Genomic DNA, 18,574 nt, shown 5'->3' with positions numbered 1-18,574 from the left:
CGTGCCTCTCCAATGGGAACCGAAAACATTTGATCGCAACGTCATAGGTCAACCGATTCCTCCACAGGAAAACACATCTGATATATTCTATACGACACTGGTAACGGCATGTGCGTCACATGACGGGAATATGTTGTCGACCCACCTAACTTGTACACTTGGCGAATGGGTAAAAAGATTTTCCACCTTGCCCGATTTAGGTTTTCTTGTGGATTTGATAATCACTCCTAAAAAAGTGATGAAAACATAAGAGTTTGTAACATAAACTGAAAACAAAAATTTAAAGTTTACACTCGAGGGAAGATTTGAACCCAGGACCTCTCGCTCCGTAACTGCTCCCACTAACCACGGGACCACAGCGCTTCTTCACGCCCATTGTCCACGATGTTGCATATCTGTGACATGGACTACTCAGTTTGTATATTTTACTAATTTTTTTCATAGTTCCACACAACTTCTTCCTGTTTTCTCGATTGATCTGTATTCAGTTTTTCAAGACCTATCCACTGTGCCAACTTATAACTAAATCTGAGGGGGGTGCGATGGGGAGGTTCCCTTGCCAGTAATATGCTTGGGGAGAGTAAAATAAAATTTTATTTCGCTAATTTAAGCATGGGCAACGGCCCTGCTGCAGTGGATACACGGGTTCGCGTCAGATCACCGAAGTTAAGCGCTGTCGGGCGTGCCCGGCACGTGGATGGGTGACCACCCGGGCCGCCATGTACCGTTGCCATTTTTAGGGGTGCACTCAGCCTCGTAATGCCAATTGAGGAGCTACTCGACGGAATAGTAGCGGCTCCGGTCAAAGAAAACCATCATAACGACTGGGAGAGCGGTGTGCTGACCACACGCCCCTCCTATCCGCGTCCTCAGCCGAGGTTGACATGGCGGTCGAATGGTCTCGATGGGCCACTTGTGGCCTGAAGACGGAGCGCAATTTAAGCACTGACGAATGCTGCGCACATGGATTTTTGGAACGTCATGTGCCCTACATAATACAGCTCGAAGACACTAAGACTGCAGTTCACAGTTGACTACGCCATTTACATAGCAAGGATAGAACTACTGTTAAGAGAAGTAAACAGTTAGACATCGCCCAGCGTTCTGTATCACTTCCCAGTAATAAATCAGTAATAACTCACTTGCGGAAGCAAGTGTGGTCTCGATTCGATCCTAGCTCGTCGCGTCAATCTTGCTGGACAGTCTCAACATGGTTTTCAGGCATTTGCCTGTTAAGGCACTGGAAGGCTAGATGCGCATTTCCGCCTTACAATTTATGCAAACAGAAAGAACTCCAAAAACAGGTCTGTAGTTAGGAACGAATACACAGACGACAGATTCCAAAACTCATACATCTACCTGTAGATTTAGCCATTAGTCACCTTGTTTCCACGAAACGCTCACAAATGGATACGTACTCAAACGCATAAAAACAGAGAAGAATATGTCGGATTTCCACCCCTACAATTTGTGTAATGTGTCTCAACGCTCTGATAAGTAATTTGCCCCTCCCTGGCGCCATGGCATATTGTACCACAGTTCCTCTAAATCCCACCCTAAAATTTGTATTTAAAATTTTACAGCCAATTGCTAAACAGTGTTCTACCTCATACTTACGACATAAGGTTTTAAGTGGGAAACTGTGACAGTAACTCCTCTATAATCGTGTCCCACTCTGAATCAACACTATGACTTTTCAGGCTCACTCAGCGCCATTTCCGGGAAGATAAAGAGAAAACTTCGGAAACATGTTTTAAATTTACATTTCGATCGCACCAGTGATATTAAAAGGTCTACTGAGTTGTGTGCGATGTAGTATAGTGCTCCAAAAACTGACTTTATGCGGCATACGGTGCATTTGTGGCATGTCATAGTCTGGACAGTTTTTTTTAAGAACTATCGAAGAAAAATGTAAAGGATACAGATGTTACACTCAAGCAGCCAACGAAATTATCTGTCGGCAAACGCAGCCTGGACTGTGAGAGTGAAATCAAATATGAAGAAATTGATACCCTACATGTGACATGCAGTGAATTTCTGCCACAGAACAGTAAATGGGGCACTTGAGATGAGGGTGTTGGATAAGGTTAATGTAATCAAGAGGCTTTAGCTAAAAGTAAAGAACGGAATCTAGCATTCAGTATGCCTCAATCACGTCAGAAAACAACTCAAGGCTCTCTCGTAGCTCAGAGATAACGGCCTGTTAAGATGTTTATAGTTAAAGGTCTTACGACGTTTTGCTCACTTATGACTTTTTTTACGTTTTTCGCATAGCCGTTCTCTTGGTTGGGAGTGTACACTACTGGCCATTAAAACTGCTACACCAAGAAGAAACGCAGATGATAAACGGGTATTCATTGGACAAATATATTATACTAGAACTGACATGTGATTACATTTTCACGCAATTTGGGTGCATAGATCCTCAGCAATCAGTACCCAGAACAACCACCTCTGGCCGTAATAACGGCCTTGATACGCCTGGCATTGAGTCAAACAGAGTTTGGATGGCGTGTACAGGTACAGCTGCCCATGCAGCTTCAACATGATACCACAGTTCATCAAGAGTAGTGACTGACGTATTGTGACGAGCCAGTTGGTCGGCCACCATTGGCCAGACGTTTTCAGTTGGTGAGAGATCTGGAGAATGTGCTGGCCAGGGCAACAGTCGAAAATTTTCTGTATACAGAAAGGCCCTTACAGGACCTGCATTATCCTGCTGAAATGTCGGGTTTCGCAGGGATCGAATGAAGAGTAGAACCACAGGTCGTAACACATCTGAAATGTAACGTCCACTGTTCAAAGTGACGTCAGTGCGAACAAGAGGTGACCGAGACGTGTAACCAATGGCACCCGGTACCATCAAGCCGGGTGATACGCCAGTATAGCGATGACGAATACACGCTTCCAATGTGCGTTCACCGCGATGTCGCCAAACACGGATGCGACCATCATGATGCTGTAAACAGAATCTGGATTCATCCGAAAAAATGACCTTTTTGCCATTCGTACGCCCAGGTTCGTCGTCGAGTACACCATCGCAGGCGTCAAGGGTAACCGCAGCCATGGTCTTCAAGTTGATAGTCCATGCTGCTGCAAACGTCGTCGAACTGTTCGTGCAGATGGTTGTTGTCTTTCAAACGTCCCCATCTGTTGACTCATGTATCGAGACGTGGCTGCACGATCCGTTACAGCCATGCGGATAAGATGCCTGTCATCTCGATTGCTAGTGATACGAGGCCGTTGGGATCCAGCACGGCGTTCCGTATTACTCTCCTAAGCCCACCGATTCCATATTCTGCTAACGATCATTGGATCTCAACCAGCGCGAGCAGCAATGTCGCGATACGATAAACCGCAATCGCGATAGGCTACAATCCGACCTTTATCAAAGTCGGAAACGTGGTGGTACGCATTTCTCCTCCTTACACGAGGCATCACAACAACGTTTCAGCAGGCACCGCCGGTCAACTCCTGTTTGTGTATGAGAAATCGGTTGGAAACTTTCCTCATGTCAGCACGTTGTAGGTGTCGCCAATCTTGTGTGAATGCTCTGAAAAGCTAATCATTTGCATATCACAGCATCTTCTTCCTGTCGGTTAAATTTCGCGTCTGTAGCACGTCATCTTCGTGGTGTAGCAATTTTAATGGCCAGTAGTGTATGTAAACAGTTTTACGTTTATCGGTGCCAGGAAACAATTGCCAGCATATGCAGTTCACAATTTTGTTGGAGCACAAACAGCAAGCAATGAAATCTGCACTTGACACCTGGTGAAGACAACTGTTCTCGTGTCTGCGAAAGAAGATGCCTGACAGTTGCAGTGGGCTAGGCGCGTCTGCTTCGACCAATCATATGGCATGATTTTATATGCGTCTTTATCGCAGCGCCACTGTTGTCGCAGCTATGTATAATACACGGACTTGTTTTTGCCTACAGCCGTTTGCGCTTTGCAGTTGAAGGTAGCAACGGCGTTATCACCTGTCAGATATTCTTTCTCTGACTCTACTGTAAGGAATCTGCTGAAGTATCATGTGAAGATAGAATATTAACTCAGCTGAAAGCCAGGACCAGCGATGTTTGCAGTGTTATTTTTTATTTTTCGCTTGAGCTCTTTAGTCGTGAACTATCTCCAGTTATTAAATTGTATTTTTCATAATGTGATTTCCCCAAAACACCTGCGTTCATGAGTGGGCGTGAGTGCTATGCTCGGAAATGGTGCAGACTGCGACACTGTTGGAGGTTGCACTCGCCTGTGTGAGCAAGCATTTCTGTCTCACCATAGGTTGCCGATAGAGCAGGCAGTTTCGAAGTGCGTGGTAACTGAGCTGCTGGTGGGTTTTCCCTCACAATAAAAAGTAGACAATGCACAGCGAGAGACTGCAGCTGCTTAGTGGTACACCTGCAGAAATCTTAAATTTAAATATCAATGAGAGCTATAATATATTAAAGCAGCAACTCAGTCGGTCGTGCGGTTTGGCTGTTTGAGTCGGGATAATATGATAAAAAACTTTAAACACGCTAGTGACGTAGACAATAATATTCGTTTAAGGTAACCAGTGAGATATCCTGTCCATACCCTATACTGTGGCATCATTTAATTGTAAGGAAGCACAGTTTAGTTAGTAAAATAGCCAATTTGTTATATGCACATACGGTTAATTGACGACTGATGCAAACATTACAAGAGACAAACAAATTAATGCCACCAAATACAGGGGGCGGACAGAAATATGGGAACACCTCCAACACAAATCACTACCGTGGCTAATATGGTGTAGGAAAAACATTGGCATGTGAAACAGCTTCCAGTGGCTTCGGAATGGATAAACAGGCCAATAGGTCTTGTATAATTTTCAAGGAAATCTTACAACATTCTTCCTGCAAAATAGTGCCAAATCAAGGTCACAATGATTGAGCTGGATAGCTTTAATATGTCTTTCTCTCCAAAGTAGACCAGAAAGGAGCAGTAATATTGGCGTTAGCCTACATGTGTCTTTCTCTCCAAAGTAGACCAGAAAGGAGTAGTAATATTGACGCTTGGTGATTGTGGTGACGAGGGAAGATGCGACAATTTAACCTCGTTCTCACAAAACCAGTCCTTGAAGATGCGTCATAAAACACATCATCACCATTGGAGAACAAACTTTGTAGCATGGGATGGACCTGATCAGCCAAAATGGTCAGATAATCATTGACAGTAATGCGGCCTTGCAGAGTAACCATGAGCTTATGGAATAACCCAATGTGGGTGCCGAAATCATAATAAAATCCGCCATGTTTCACTTTTGGGACGTAAACTCAGCCAGAAATTGAAGACATTGTCAAAGAAGACACACCCGAGCAGATGACACTCTCCCATTGCTCCATAGTCCAGGTTTTATGGCTTCTGTACCACATTTTCCTGTCACAGGCATTTGTATCGTTGATGAATGGTTTTGGAATTCCAATTCACCATGAAATTCCCTGGTTCTGGAGCTTCGTTTCTGTGCGACTACAACATTCAGTTCTGGAGTGACACTTTCAACTGTTATCCTCTTCTTTTTCGTTACAGTTCTCTGCAATGACAGTCCGTCACGATAACTCAACACATACTTTCGTCCGCATTTTGCTTAGTGGATGAAGTTTTTCCGTTTTCCCTGTAGGCAATGTAAATCTTCATTTTATAGTGCCTCTTGAAGCATCACACACTTTGGATACCTTTATTATGGAAGCATCCTCCATAAGAGCATCAACAATTTGCTCTCATTCGAATTCACTTGGCTCCAACATACTACACACACAACTACGCAGAACACTATTCTGACCATGATCGACGTAATTTGCAATGCACTGAGAACATTGTGCAGCGCATCATGCAGGCTTGGTTGCCTAGCATCTGCATTTATGGTCGAGCACGTATTTCCATATTTTTGTCCGACCACTGTAGCTTGTTTAAAGACAGTTCTAGAATATATACTACTTGCACCAATGACATAATTTAAAAAAGGTTGTTATTGTGTAATAGAAACCAGTTTTACTAAAACTGAGTTTTATTTTCATTTTATTCAAATGTATTGGCGCCGTTGCATTCATTAATACTCTCAATTGATACAGCATATCAGTTACTCATAGGAACCATATATCTAACATTTTCGGCATGATAGGAAAACTGGAAGTGAGAGCGTAAAAGGGATACCATCCAACGAACCTAACCAGACGCTTATGGGCGGTCTTACGTTACAGAACTACATCACTTTGTTCCACAATATTGACTATAATTCTGAACAATGCTACAGAACTCTGCAACAGTGGTAGAATATTTTTCACATAACAGGACTTAGAGACTGAGGAGTGATCATCTGATGCATAGTTTGAGTTCAGTCTAGCACTGTTGTTTTGAATGTACAGGTTGTTCTTTACTTGGTAACAGCGTCTCCAGATCTCATTTGTTTTCCCTGTAGTATATTTCTTACATTTCGTGTGTGTTTTTCTGTTTACGAGGTTTAAACTCGTGTTCTGTAATTGTGAGTGTACATTCACTGCCTGTAGCATAGTAGTTCGTCATTTGCTATGTTTTGAAGATAAGCGTCCGTTCGTTTAGTAAGCCAGTCAATCACGCCCTCAGCTGTCGCCAGAGCGAAAAGTTATGTATTTAGCTCTTCCCGCGTTTTTCTAGTATTATGCAGGGTGTACATAAAGTCCGGAAGCGCTTTCAATTATTTATTGCACAAGAACGAAACATTGTACAGATATCATACATATGACATTTTGAAGAGAAAGCCTGAAAGGTTTTATTTATTTATTTATTTATTTATTCATGTACACCGCCACAGCGTACTTTGGTAATTTGTCGATAGTCAGCGCTAGTCGCAAACATGGCGAGTTCAGGTGCGGAGCGAGCTGTATTATGAAATGGCCTCTCCGATCACCAGATCTCACTCCATGTGGCTTTTTACTGTGGGGACACATTAATGTTCTGGTGTGTGTAACGTCTCTACCACGTGATGCAGCAGAGCTCCAGGAGAGAATACCGGAAGCGGCTGCCACAGTCGACGATGCCATGCTGGGACTGCTATGGCAAGAATTCGATAACCGTATTGACGTGTGCCAGGTCACTCATGATCGCATATCGAATGTTTGTAAAAAAAAAATAAAAAAAAAATAAAAAAAAGCTTTCAGAGTTTCTCTTCAAAACGCAATGTGTATGACAATTGGAAGTGTTCCCAGACTTTATGTACAACCTGTATTTCTTAAATTTCATGCGTTTTTATGTTTAAGAGATTTAATGTCTCGTCTTTAACTGAAAGTGGAATTTCAGACAGTCTGTATCATAGTTTTCATTTCTTGTGAACAGGCAGCTACACAGCTCAATAATGCATCATCCTACATTGGTGACATGTTAGGAGGTTAGCAAGTTACATTTATATGTTTCTGTCCCTGCTTTTGTACTTAATTCTTAATTTAGTAACACTGGGATGGGTAGAATGTGTGAGTGCTAAGTGTGGACAGAGGAGGGGCTGGCCACAGTTCACAAGCAGCTGAATGTAGTTTTGGCTACAGTCAGACACCTACAGGCTGCTGATTTGGGATGTAGCGGTGGCGAGGAATCTGGCACGATGCATGGGACACCTCAAGATGTCGCTTGTTTTGCCCACCAGCTCTGCTACCAGGGCACCTCCTAGTGTACCTGATACGGTGTGTCCACCCTCACAGCAGGAAGCGTGGCAACAAGTTTACGCAACTCGAGGTGGAGGACTAGTATGAAGGTTGGCCATCTGGCCTCGCCTATTGCCCTTGTGAGTAAACAGGTGACTGTTCCTTCATCAGGGGTCGAGCAGGCACACGCGGGCAGGGGTGTCCTATTTATCAGGAGCTCCAATGTTAGGCAGGTTATGGAGCCCCCTAGGAATGTAGCGTTCACAGCTGGAAAGAAAGCCAATGTACACTTGGTATGTCTGCCAGGGGGCCTCATCCGATAAGCGGAGGTGACCTTGCCTGCAACTGTCAAGTGTACAGTGTGCAGCCGTCTGCAAGTTGTGGTTCGCATCACATGGGTTCTGAGGCCATCCTCAGTTCATACAGGCAGCTCGCACAAGTGGTGAAGGCTACTGACCTCATGTGTGAGGTGCAAGCAGTGCTTGCAATTTGCAGCGTTGTTCCAAGAGTTGATAAGGGTCTTATGGTTTGGGGGGTCTCAACCAAAGGCTTTGTGACTCTGTGACGGCCTTGCCTGTATATTTCTGAGCTTGCGTTATTGGGTGGTGAATTATAGGGCTCCCCTTGGTAGGTTAGGGATGCACTACACAAAGGAAGCAGCTACTTGGGTATCAGAGTGCTTGTGGATCACACATTGAAGTCTCTTAGGTTAGACTGCAGTTTTGAGGTACTCTGATAAACACCCACCAGTCGGTACACAGACAGCAAAATCAGATTCCATTAAGAGTAAAGACATTTTAACTTTCAAAATTTTATCAGCGAATTTTCGTGATATTTGTCACAAAGTTCCCGAATTTACTGCTCTCTAGGAAAGTTCTAGTGCTCGAATTATTCTTAGGACCGAGAGCTGACTGATACCCGAAGTAGAAATCTCTGAGATATTTAGCAAGTCGTGGAACTTATGTTGGAAAGACAGGTTAGACACGATAGGAGACGGAGTGTCCATTGCAGTTGACAAAAAATTTGTTCTATTGAGGTCAAAATTGAATGTGACAGTGAAATCATCTGGTCTCATATAGCAGGCCTAGGTGAAATAAAGTTATCTGTACGATTTTTTACTATTAAAAACAGTCTTGATCACAATTTATTTAGTATGGTGACCGGTTTTGACCACTACTGTGGTCATCTTCAGACCAATGAGTAAGAACCTCCTTTTGCTAGAGAGTGATGAGTAGTGATTCTCTAGCAGAAGGAGGTTCTTACTCATTGGTCTGAAGATGACCACAGTAGTGGTTGAAACCGGTCACCATACTAAATAAATTGTGATCAAGACTGTTTTTAATAGTAAATATTTGTAACGTATTGATCACTGTCACTCCCATAATGTATTCAAAAGTAGCTGTACGATGTTTTTACGTTTCACTCAGTTCCATTTTTTTTTTGTTCTAAAGTATTTCAAAGAAAGTCTCCAGTCAGTAGCGCACAAATACCCAGATCATATAATGATAATTGAAGGTGACTTTAACCAATTGAGTATAGACTGCGACGTTTGTAGATTCGTTGCAGTGGTTACGGAAAGGTAATCTTGAAAAATACTTTTGGACACGTTTTCTGAAAACTGTCTTGAGCAGCTAGTTTGGAAGCCCACATGCTGTGGAAACATCTTAGACCTTGAAGCTACAAACAATCTGGACCTTATCGATGGCGTAAGCATAGAGACAGAGATTAGTGATTATTATGTCATTTAGCTATCATGGCTACAAAAGTTTATAAATCAACCAAGAAGGCAAGGAGAATGTTTCTGCTAGAAAGAGCAGATAAGCAGTTCTTAGCATCTCACTTAGATCATGAACTGACATCACTATGGAGGACGTTTAAACGGTCTGTAAATCATGCTCTGGAGAAGTGCGTGCCTAGCAAATGGATTATGGATGGAAAAGACCCAGTGTGGTTTAACAATGAAATTCGGAAAATGCTGAGTAAGCGAAGGACGTTGCACTCTCAGTTCAGAAGAGAAATGTCGACAAGCATAGGTTAGCAGAGATTCATGCATCTGTGAAAAGATCTCTGCGCGAAGCATACAGCCACCACCATTATACCAAAGCAAAAGATGTGGCCGAGAACCCAAGAAAATTCTGGTCCTATGTAAAATCTCTTAAGTGTATTTAAGGCTTCCATCCAGTCACTTGTTGACATCTCTGTGCAGTGGCAGAAGACAGCAAAGCGAAACTCAAAGTTTCACAGTTTAAGAAATTGTTCACATAGGGGAATGGTAAACATACCATCGTTTGGGTGACAAAGTAATAAGGATACCTGGCATAGAGAAACAACTGAAAGAGTCGAAAACAAGTAAGTCACCAGGTCCAGATGGAATTCCAGTTTGGTTTTACAAAGAGTACTCTTCAGCATTGGTCCCTTACTTTACCATGAATATTTCGCCCAGTGCAAAGGCCGAAGCAAACGGAAAAAAGTACGGGAGACTCCTGTATATAAGAAAGGTAAAAGACAAAAATCACAAAATTACTCACCAATGTGCTTAACATTGGTTTGCTGCAGAATTTTTGAACATATTCTTAATTCAAAAACGAGGGTAATCCCAAAAGTGAGGACTCCTATTTTTGTATAAGTACATAGACCTGTTTATTTCTACAATGGTTTGCATCAGTTTACAGCTTGAACATTTAGCTTCTTTTCGACATAATCACCATTTCTGTCGATGCATTTTCGTAGACGCTGTGGCAGTTTTTGTATGCCCATGTCATACCAGCTCGCCGCCATGCTGTTCAGAAAGTTATGAACCTCTTGTTTCACCTCGTCGTCGGAGCTGAATCGGTTTCCGGCCAAATGTTCTTTTAACTTAGGGAGCAGGTGATAGTCACTGGGCGCCAAGTCAGGACTATAGGGTGAGTGGGTGATTATGTTCCACTGAAACTGTTGCAGGAGAGCAACTGTTTGCCGAGCGATGTGTGAGCGAGCGTTGTCATGGAGAATGTGTACGCCCTAGCTCAACATTCCTCTTCTCCAGTTCTGAATTTCCCGTTTGAGTTTCTTCAGAGTATCACAGTACCTGTCAGCGTTAATGGTGGTCCCAGTGGGCATCAAGTCGACCAACAGTACCCCTTTCCGATCCCAAAAAATGGTTGTCATGACTTTACTGGCAGACTGTGCGGCTTTGGCGAAGAAGGATGCCGCCACTGGCATTGTCTCAGGTGTAAAGTGCTATGCCCAGGGTTCGTCACCCGTGACAATTGAGTCCAGAAAGTTGTCCTGTTCGGCTGCAAGGCGGTGAAGAAATAGGCGGGAAGCATCAACTCGTTGCTGCATATGGTCCTCAATCAGCACGCGTGGCACCCATCCTGCGCACACCTTCCGGTAGTTCAATGTTTCCGTTAAAATTCTGTGAGCGGTGCTTCGGGAAATCTCAGGAACCAACGTGCAGAGATCATCCAGGGTGATCCGCCGATCTTCATGCATGCTTTGCTCAACCTTCGTCTCCTCGGAAATTGACGGTCTCCCGCTCCTTTGTTCGTCGTGAATTTCGGTCCGACCAGCTGCAAACTCTCTACACCACTTACGAACGTTTTTGACATGCATTCACGACTCACCATACACTTCCATCAATTGGCGATGGATTTCAGTCGGCGCAGTGTCCTTTGCATTCAAAAACTGAATAACTGCACGTAATTCGCACTTGGCTGTAACATCCAACGGGAGCTGCATTCTCAAAGGCCTTCCAAGCCAAGACTGAGCGCCTCAGCGCGGCGTGCACATGTTTACACAAAGCGCGTGAAGCACTCTTCATAACAGTGTGACCAACTGCCACACAGAGTTCTGTACTTAGAATAGAAGACCTTACTTTTGGGGTTACCCTCGTATAATAAATTTGCTAGAGACTATAAGCTTCTGTCCATGAATCAGCATGGTTTTAGAAAGAATCGCGCTTGCAATTCTCCGCTTGTCCTTTTCTCACGTGCAAACTATGGATGAAGGGCAAGAAGCAGATTCCATATTTCTGGAGTTTCAAAAAGTGCGTGACTCGAGGCCCCACTGTAGGTTGCTAACGAAGGTACGAGCATATGGAATAACTTTCCAGATATGTGAATGGTTTGAATATTTCTTAAGTAATAGAACCCAGCATGTTATCCTCGACAACGAGAGTTCATCAGAAATTAGGGTATCGCCAGGAGTGCCCCAGGGACGCTATTATTTTTATACACATTTGAGATCTGCTAGGGAGAGTGATCAGCAATCTCTAGTTGTTTGTTAATACTGTGGTGTACAGGAAGACGCTGAAGTCGAGTAACTGAAGGAGGATACAAGTTAAGTTAGATAAAATTTCTGGTTGGTGTGATGATTGGCAGCTAGCTCTGAATATAGAAAAATGTACGTTACTGCAGATGAGTATGAAAAACATAACAGTGATGTTCAAATACAGCATTAGTAGTAGCGTCCTGCTTGACATAGTCATGCCCGGGTTCGATTCCCGGCTGGATGGGAGATTTTCTCCGCTCGAGGACTGGGTGTTGTGTTGTCCTAATCATCCTAATCATCATTATCATTTCATCCCCACCGACGCGCAAATCGCCGAAGTTGCATCAAATCGAAAGACTTGCACCCGGCAAACGGTCTACCCAACGGGAGCCCTCAGTCACACTACATTTATTAATTTACTTAAATATCTAGGTGTACCATTGCAAATTGATATGGAATGGGACAAGCATGTGAGGACTGTGGTAGGGAAGGCAAATGATCCACCTCAGTTCGTTGGGAGAATTTTGGAAAGTGTGGTTCATTTGTAAAGAGGACCACATATAGGATGCTAGCATGACGTATTCTTCAGTACTGGTTGAATGTTTGGAATCCACACCAGGTCTGATTAAAGAAAGACATTGGAGCAAATCAGAAGCGGGCTGCCAGATTTGTGACCAGTTGATGTGAGCAACATGCAAGTATTATGACTATGCTTCGGGTACTCGAATGGGAATCCCTGGAGGGAAGGAGACATTCTTTTCAAATAACATTATTGAGCAAATTTAGAGAACTGTCATTTGAAGCTGACTGCAAAGTGATACTAGTGCTGCCAACATACATTTCGCATGAGCCCAATGAATATACGATGCGAGAATCTAGGGGTCATATGGAGATATAGAGACCGTCACTTTTCCCTCAATCTATTTACAAGTGGAACAAAAAAGCAAATGAGTAGTAGTGGTACAGGGTACACCACATCATGCACCGTATAGTGGTTTGTGGAGTGTGGTTGTAGATGTAAGTATACATGTACCGCACATGTTGATTTCACATTTTGAAACTTCTGTAATTTGCATCAGGCTGTAACTTGGAATGGTCAGTGAATATCAAGATATGATTGGTGTCAAGATATACTGGTGTAGAGAAGCTTACAATCTGTTAAAGCCCACCATTCATCAGTGTTAATATTTGGTGAATTAAGCCACTGATTATTAATTTTAGTTACTGCTTTCTACTGTATTATTTGTATAATGGGACCTTGCATAGCGAGCATAGTTTGTTCCAGAATCTTACTTGTAGTGCGCAACACTCGTTAAGCAAAACAATTTATCCCTATAAATCAATGTAAAATACTATGATGCGTTCCATGCAGAAAAGATACTAAAAGTTTTATCTGATCCATGCCATTTATTCAAAGAAAATTATACATACAGTATTATGTACTTTATTATTCACGATACATAACTAATTGTATTTTACTAGGAAGCTATCTATAATCATTTGTTTCCGCCGATGGTTCAACACTTGGCGAAAATGCGACCAGCATTAACATCGAATAAATTTGTGGTGCGCATTGCCACTGTTTCATTGGGATGATGATTTTCAATGTACAACACAACCGATTCCCATGCTTTCAGCATTTCTCTTATTGCGCCTGAAGATTGCTGCTTTGCTGTTACCGCCTCTGAACTCCTCTCTACAGCTTTCTGGTGGGAAACACACTGCAGCTCCATAAGCTCTTTGGCTGTCATTTCTCAGCTGTGATCTTCCACAGGCTCATTAATGTCATTGTTATCCATTTCTAGTAGCATGCTCTTGGCCAAAGACACAGTCTCGTTGACTACAGGCTCCACAGTACTGACTCAAATGCCTCAGAGTCATATTCGACAACGCACTCTGGCCAAAGCTTCTTCTATGTAGAAGTGAGATTTCTCTTGGTAATCCCTTCCCACGTCTTTTCGATCATCTTGACGCAAGCAACGATGTTGAAGTGATATTTCCAAAACTCTCTGAGAGAGGGAGAGTGGTATGGTAGTTTCAATCAATTCAAAGCAATGCTCGAAGAGTGCTTTAGTGTAGAGCTTCTTAAAGTTAGAAATAGTCTGCGTTGGCAGACAGAAATTGGATCTCGATGAATTGAAATTCTTCAAGGAGGTGGTCTTGTAGGGCTTGAGAATGAGCAGGGGTATTGTCTGTAACAAGTGACATGGAGTGGCAGATTCATCTCAAGCAAATATTTGTTCACTGAAGGACTAAACACTTCATTGATTCAATCACAAAAAATATCACATGTTACCCAAGCCTTGTTGTTTGACGTCTGCATCACATTTGACCCGCTGTTTTGGACTTTACACATTGTTGAAGGCTCGTTGAGTTTCTGAATGGTACTGGTAAACAAGCAGTGGTTTAATTTTCATCGCTGCTTTCATTGGCACAGAATAGTACGGTAGGTAGTGTGAGATGGTCTTTCAGTGGCTTGTGGCTGGGCAACGCATTCTCATCTGCTGTTGTAAAGCTATGTTTCGTCATATTTTTTCACAACAGACCCGTCTCGCCACAATTAAAAACCTGGTGCGGTAGACAACCCTAAGAATCTCCGAGCATCTTGAAGTTTCAAATGAAGTTCTCTGCTGCCTTTGTGTCAGAGCTGGCTGCTTTGCTGTGCCTCAAAATGCTGTGGATGCCGGTTCTTTTCTTAAACTTCTCAAACCACCCACGGCTTCCCTTAAACACTTGGCCGCTGATGATCCTGGCGTTTTCTTAACGAGGTTGGCGAAAATCATTCTCGCCTTATCACAAATTATGTTCTCATTAATAGTGTCATCTTGCAATTGCTTTTCATTTATCCATAGAAGGAGCAACTTTTCGATATAGTCCAGAATACTAAACCGTTGTTTAAATACTCTTGTCACTCCGTTTGATGCATCTGTCTCCTTAATCTTGTCTCTGTACTTGAGGATACCGTAACGCAAATAGTTGATCTAGACCGACTGCATTTACATGCTAAATCAGCGACGTTCACGTTTTTCAATGATTTCAATAATTTGTTTTAATTTCTAAGGTCATTTTCTTTCTCTTATGGTCATCTTCTTGCGGCTTTACCTTCGGGGACATATCTATGAAGGTTATTACAATTTGCACACACAAAAATCATTGTTGCAACACAAGTTTAGAAAACTGTGTGATCACAAGCTGCACTAAGATAGCAGCAGAAAGAGCACTAAACGCAGACTGATATTGTTCATATAGTGCTGCCAACAATGAAAGTTGTTCGTATTGTTGAACGTTTTCCCTGCTACGCTCTAACGGCTGGTAACGTCACATTAAATCGTCGTCACTCGTAATGCGAAACATCGCTCATTAAGCGAGTCATTTTTGTTTCTACAATTTGTTTTGCTCGAATTTCACGTTAAGGTATGTGCTCGTTAAGCGAGGTTCTACTGTGTTACTGAACTTAAGTTCGAGCTCACAGCTAGACATTGTGGCACAGCAACACATGTGCTCACAACAGTGTAACTCAACCTCTATTAATTTTGCACTAGCCGATTACCACGCACTTATTTATCTCAGTCTTCTATTGAACAGGAAACAGAATCAGATACATTTGTTGTGTAAAATCAGAGCAATTTTATTTACATGTGTTTAAAAGCATAATATACAAAGTCTAAAGAAAGACTGACTATGATATTAATTCAACACAAAAGTCTTTAAATACTAATTTTTGTGTGTAGTACATTACTACTTGTGCGCACCTTTCTAACAAACACTGCTGTTTGCCAACCAATTAACATAACCTTTAAATCCATGAATCTAGTTATTCAGATAACTTGTAGAATATGTGGCTCATGATGAATGTTTTTAATCTGCTTTTGAACTGGATGATATCCTTTGCTTTACATTAGATGTAATAATTACTAAAAACAGAATAGCCAACAAATCTAATACCAGACTACAAGTACCTGGAGACTTATGTTTTTAATTCTTTCTTTCCATTCAACTTCATTGATCACTACATTACCTTACCTACACTATATTACCTTACCTAATTTTCAGTATGTCTGTGGCATACTCATATATTCCCATTAGACTGAAGTTAATAAGGACCCACAAACCGAAGCAGGTAAATTAACACCAGAAGTTCTGAATGATCTAATTTGTGGCCATACATTTGTAATCCATTAATTTTTCTAATTTCACTGCTGCAGTAAACAGCAACAAGGTTTCGTTTTCAGAAATTCAGACTAAAATTGCTAATAGGTAAGTTCTTCCTTTTCTACACTAATATTGCACTAAGTATAAATTTTTATGTTTTCTCATAGCTAATGTCAGTTCTTGCTTGTTTGCTTGGAAAGTGGAGTGAGTTTCCTAACTTTTCTTTTTCATTTTTTAAATAATTACATTAGCTGATGAATTCATTTGTTTACAGCTTATAAGAGTTTATTTATTTTTGTACTTCATCATTATAAACTCTAAAATTAAATCTGTTATGATAGTGAGTGGATCTGGAATAAATCATATATTTGTAATTTGTAACAAATTGGAACTGAAGCTTTGCTGCAGTTGTAAATTCTCTGTAATGATCAGATGAAACTTTCATGCATTACACTATCATTGTAATAATACATGTCTGCTAATATGACATTACTTGAAGATAACAACCCGAGAGCCTGTCCTGGAACAGGGCAATAAAATCATTTGATCAGACTTACAACCTGAAAATAATCTGTTGAATTTATAGCTTACTAATACATTAGGTTTTAGTGACCTACATTTAGGTTGAGCAACACAAATTACCTTTGGATCATGTCAATTTTCTTATTATGATTACACCACCATTCTGTTGCTGAATGTGTTCTGCAATATAAGAGCAAACACAACAGTATTTTTTTCTTCTTATGTCCTTGCTCAATCATCCAGATCTGCCCCCCCCCCACCCCCACACAAAAAAAACACTAGCAAATAAATATTTTTTTCCACCCAACTCAACTTATTATTTCTTCATATGTTTAAGTATCCTAAATTTCATCCCTGTCATCCCTTCTACCTCTTGCTATTGACTGTGATATTTACACTTCTTATTTCTAATTTACTCTTTGGAGTTTTCTTTCATTTATTTACGTTTCTGTCATCTCTTGTCTGTATGTTTCTTTCAAACATTGTTTATGGTATTATTAATTATTCATATTTTTAAAGTTATCTTTCCAATTGCTTTTTATTTTTTTACTTCATTTATTTTTTTCTTTTTTACCCGTAGCTTGTAGTTACTGCTAACTATGGTCCAGTCCTTATGTTTCTTACTAGGATGTTTTGCAGATTGTATAAGGGGCGACCAAAAAGTTTCTATTTGAGGATGTTGCTGCACTGGATATGCAATGTAGCATGATTCCAATGTGGGTATAGAAGCACTGACATTTGCGTAAAGGATTAATATGACATTCATGTATTTCTGATGTGCATACAGTAAATGTGGAAGTGTGAACTGTGGCAGCATTGTTAACAAATGCTTCTAAACAGGACCAACTTGCAGTTATTCTTTTCTTGGCTGCCAAAGCACAGACACTGGTAAATAGCCATGGGAGAATGAAGAATGTGTATAGGGCAGCATGTCTGTTGAAAACCATCATTGTGGATTGGTGTGCCAAGTTCTATGCTGTTGCTTCACGATAACACACGTTCCCATATCGCAAATGTCACAACGCAGATGTTATGAAGTGGGAGACTCTCCAGCATTCATCCTTTAGGCTTGATCTCTCCCCATGTGATTACCATGCCTTCAGTCCCTTAAAAACAGCCTTGAACAACTGACAATTCCCGCCAGACAAGTATGTGCAGTTATGGAATGCTTCACAGTGTTTTAAAAAATGGACATCTTCAACCTGGTGCATCTATGGGATGATTGTCTCAGAGCTCATACCTAGTGATTTTTCTTAGTTGGCATGCTGATTCTGGACTGTACAGCCATCGAATAAAAACATTTTGATCACCCCATATAGATGTTCCATGTCTTGAATCTTATGTCTTACATTTACAATTACTCCTATTTTTTTTTTGTATCCCTGTCTCATATTAGTAACACTTGTCAGCCTTTTAATTCTACCTATATTAAATATTGTCAATGAAATGACTAATTTTAAATACTTGGAATATTATGTCAGTCAGTTCATTTCTATGTAGTCCTAATTTTAGTGATAATTACATATCCAATTCCCCTATTTAACAGTGATTCATTGTGTTTGTTTTTATTTTTGCTATGAATGTTGCATTTAATATTAATATTTCTTGTTACTTAATTTGTAATCTGCGTTGCTCACTTGCCGAATATAACTGTCAAAACTGAAGACTTCATTTTGGTTCAGATGACAGTTCATTGAAAAAAAATAAAGAAATATCTAGTAAGTCATATGGGTTTAAAATCAATTTATGAGTAGATGTATTGGATAGCACAGCAACATTAAAAATCTTGGACTGACTGGTTATAAACTTATAGTCTGATTTAGTTCATAGACTAAAGGCCTGTTGTATCATAGCTCATGCAGCATCCAGGCAGAGGAATTAGAAACTCATCTTCCTTAACATTTCAAGTATGTCCTATATCACTGCTAAATTTGGAAGAGCACATCTCATGATATTCGAGCTGCAAAACGGCATTCGGATTAAAAATTAGACTTGTGTTTATGGAGATAACAA

The sequence above is a fragment of the Schistocerca serialis genome, chromosome 1, assembly GCF_023864345.2.
Source record: "Schistocerca serialis cubense isolate TAMUIC-IGC-003099 chromosome 1, iqSchSeri2.2, whole genome shotgun sequence".
In the NCBI taxonomy this organism is placed as follows: Eukaryota; Metazoa; Arthropoda; class Insecta; order Orthoptera; family Acrididae; genus Schistocerca; species Schistocerca serialis.
Note: the sequence above shows the minus strand (reverse complement) of the source record.